Here is a 4108-nt window from a genome sequence, read left to right as displayed (position 1 = left end):
TGGGGTATGTCACGTGGTGTTTCTATCTGTTGGTTGAAGTATATGCATTGTTATGCTAATCTTGCAGAGAATATTACAACCTCCCGAGTCGACCGTAGATCGAGTCTTGTGCCAGTAACCCCCATACTTGCTTCGTACTACCACTCGTGTCTACAACAAGTAGGGTATGGTTCAGTAAGTTGTCAACCCCTTTCCTAGCACACACCGTACAGAGAGGCCATGGTGGAAGATACTGGAAGCATCCGGTAGTCATGCCACCGGGTCCGAGAGCATGGGTGTTTCGGTTGTAGCCGAAGGGGGTAGCTCCCCATTTTGCGCGCGGTATAAATTTTGTGATCCCATGTTACGTCGAGGTTGTAGCCTCCCCACATGACAGGTGTCGTGGGTGATTCAGAACACATGTGAGTTAAGCTGGTGTGTGCAAGTTTGGTGTGTTTCGAACTAAAAGGCCGTGGACGGAATTAGTCTTGATGGACTAAAGAAATCCGTCACTCGTGGGTAAAGAGTACACCCTCTGCAGAGATTAAACCTATTCGAATACCCGTGCCCATGGTTAAGGACTACAGTCTGGGATGGGTCAAGTGTCGGTCTTAGTGTCGGTCTTCGGAGGTGAAACTGTTAAACCAGAACTGGAATCACAACTAGTGACTTGTGATGATTATGATTATTATTTTCGTTGTGAACTAACCCGTGATATTTTTGGTATTATCGAATATCCCTGGGATGGTTCTACCTCCGGGATATTCACTATGATTGTTTCTTTTAAAGCCCTTTATGTGGTGTCGCTAAGACGCCCGACTGTGGCATTTCTTTTAAAGCCCTTTATGTGGTGTCGCTAAGACGCCCGACCGTGGCATTTCTTTTAAAGCCCTTTATGTGGTGTCGCTAAGACGCCCGACTGTGGCATTTCTTTTAAAGCCCTTTATGTGGTGTCGCTAAGACGCCCGACTGTGGCATTTCTTTTAAAGCCCTTTATGTGGTGTCGCTAAGACGCCCGACTGTGGCATGCTTGTTATTTATTTTATAATTTTAATACTACTATGTTATTGCATATTCATAAGTAACATGCTCGCACACATCATAGTTTTATTTACCTTTTGTGACTGACGTCATGAGCATAAAATATTTTCAGTACATCATTGTTATATTATACCTGTGTTCGTAATGTTTGCGAGTACATTCAAAGTACTCACTGGCTTGTCCCTGGGTATTGTCTTGACCAGATTTTCTTGCGCGGAGAGGAGCGACCGTGCCGACATTCCCGGAACCTAAGCAACGGTGATAGCAGCCTCGCGAAGATAGGAGTTAACCTGGTCAGCTGTTCCTGTGGGAATTGGAGTCCCATTGACATTGATGATCCACAAACCGCTTCCGCCATCAACCTTTAGAAACCATTTGTTGTACTCACATGCCAGAATGGTCTTGTACTTCATATTTTGTATATTGCTTGGAATTTCTGTATCAAGTTGGTGCCTCATCAGCTAACAGTTATCCCGGGGCTGGTGAGCACAAGGGCCATTTTCTGGAAATTAATACCCAGAGAATTGATCCCCACACAAGCTGCGAGCAGCCTGGCGAGCGATGGTGGCATCCCTTGGAAGACCACCGCATTTCGGTGCTTCCAAAGCTGCCAGCAGCAGAGTAGCAGGAAGGTGGAGCCCGTCGCAACGGGCACCCGAGGCGGGGGAGTGAGCATGTGAAGCTGCCTAACGGAGGTGGCCTCGAGGGAGGTCTTTCCAACCACCCTCCAGAAGCGTCGGGCGAACGCACAGCCGAAGATGAGGTGATCCACCGTCTCAAGGGGTGAGGAACATAAGGGGCAACCAGCGCCCACGTCTTCGACAATGTGCTTGCGAAGAAGGACGTCCCGTGTGTGCACCCTGGCTTGCACCAGAAGCCAGGCGAAGAACCGGACATGGCTCGGAGCAAAATTCTGCCAAACGAAATCCAGGAAGGGCACCTGCAGCCCCCCAAAGTGGCACAGCTGGTACACGCCGGCCGACGAGAGGATCTTGGCCTTGGCGCAGCCGGGGCGTAGAACCCGCTCGTCGGGTGCCTCCGAGAGGGTCACCCCCTCCAAGGCCCGGAGAAGGATGTCACGGTCGCGAGCCCCGGCATGGTTCAGCCGAGGTACCAGCACCCCATCGATGCCGCCGCTGAGGACTTGCGCCACCGAGGCCTCCTGTACTGTGGCATGGGAAAAAAGAGACGGCAGCCGCCAGACGAGGGCGCCCCCTGGTAACCAAGCGTCTATCCAGAAGGCGGTTGTCCGTCCATTCCCCACTTGGACGGAGGAGAGAGCTCCGTACACTGGCATCAGGTCGGCCAGGGAGGCCCAGTGTGCCCCTGGGAGGGCCGACGCCGCCATCAGGGTGAGGAGGGAGCGCCCAAGTTCCGCCCAAACCCAGGCACCCCAGGGGGAGTCTTGCTGCGAGTGTAGCCGGTGCACCAATTTCAGCAAAAGGGAGCGGTTTTGGACCGGTAGAGCTCGCACTCCAAGCCCACCCTCGTTTTTTGGCCGGACCACCTTCTCCTAGGCGACTAGGCACTGGGCACCAGAGGCCGTCTCCACCGGCGTCCATAGGAAGGAACGTCGAAGCGCGTCCACGGCATGCAGCACCGACGGCAGCAACTCCATTGCCGCCATGGTGTAGGTGGGCAGCGCGTCTAGGACGGCATTCAGCAGGACGAGACGCCCCCCGAAGGAGAGCAGCTGTGCTCGCCACCCGGAAAGGTAGCGCTCGGCCTTGGCGATGAGGGGAAGGAAATCCTCCAGTGTGAGCTTGCGGTTGGAGAGGGGGAGCCCGAGGTACACCTACGGGAAGCTCCCAACCTAACAGCCAAGGACCTGCACCATGTCCTGGAGATCGTCCAACGAGATATGCATCGGCACCACCGTGCTCTTGTGGAAGTTTATGACAAGCCCCGTAGCCGCCGCGAAGTCGTCCAAGATTCCCTTGAGGCGCCTGACAGCGCCCAGGTCAGCTCGAAGGACGATGAGGGTATCGTCGGTGTACTAGAGCACTAGAGGGGGCCCGCCAGCCAGTAGGGGGTGAGCCATCCCTCCATCGCTCTTGATCATCCTTTGCAGCACATCGGCCACGAGCAAGAAGAGGTAGGGGGAGATGGGATCCCCCCTGCCGCAGCCCCTTCTTGCAGGAGATCCAACGCCCCGGCACCCCATTCAGGAGGACCGAGGACAAGGACGACCGGAAGATGGCGTCCATCCAGTCACACCAGCGCCTCGGAAAGCCTCGCACCTCCATGATCTTTCGGAGGCTTTGCCAGTTGATGGAGTCAAAAGCCTTCGCGAAATCCAGCTTGAGGTCGAGAGCCGGTGCCTTTCGCCGGTCACAGCACTGGACGACCTCGGCGGCATAGACGAAATTCTCTGAGATGCTCCGCCCTTTGATAAAGCCGGACTGGTCCACATCGATGAGCTCCGTGATTTGCCTCTGGAGGGGCGGGTCGTCAACGCCTTGCAAACCAGCTTGATGTCACAGTTTTGCAGCGAGACAGGCCGGAATCCACTCGGCGCGAGGACCCCATCGCCCTTAGGCAGGAGGACAATAAGCGCACGGTTGATGCAGGTGAGGTCGACCGATGAGGTGAATACCCCATCAAACAGCCGCATGACATCGCTGGCAACTGTCGCCCAAGCAGCCTGGTAGAACGCCGGCCCCAAGCCATCAGGCCCGGGGGAGCTGGTCCTGTCGAGGCCATGCACGGCTTCCTGGACCTCCGGCAGCGTGAACGGAGCAACGAGCATGTCGCCGTCCACCTGCGGCACGCCCTTGTACAGCGCCCGAATGTCGAAGCGCCACTCTGGCTCCCTTGCCGTGCCCAAAAGATTGGTGAAGAAGGCGTGAAGGGCTTCCGCCTTGGCGGCGTGGCCGACGACCACCGTGCCGCCAACGTCAAGCGCCCGAATCCGGTTAACCCGGAACCGTTGGGAGGCCTGAGCATGGAAGAACCTGGTATTTTCGTCTCCCTCACGGACCCTTCGGAAATTCCCCCTCTGGCGCCAAAACGCAGCCTGTTGGCACACCGAGTGGGCAAGGGCGGAGCGGGCATCCCGACGGAGGGCACCCTCATCACCTGAAAGCAC

General features: G+C 56.0%; 1 pseudogene; it reads right to left on the bottom strand.

The window, feature by feature from the left end:
• LOC119292891 overlaps positions 1-2638 on the bottom strand; it is a 6258-nt pseudogene extending 3620 nt beyond the window's left edge.
• Between the last annotated feature and the right edge of the window lie 1470 nt (positions 2639-4108).

The sequence above is a fragment of the Triticum dicoccoides genome, chromosome 4B (genome assembly GCF_002162155.2).
Source record: "Triticum dicoccoides isolate Atlit2015 ecotype Zavitan chromosome 4B, WEW_v2.0, whole genome shotgun sequence".
NCBI classification, from domain to species: Eukaryota; Viridiplantae; Streptophyta; class Magnoliopsida; order Poales; family Poaceae; genus Triticum; species Triticum dicoccoides.
The sequence above is the reverse complement of the archived record's forward strand: the minus strand, read 5'-3'. Positions and strand labels throughout refer to the sequence as shown.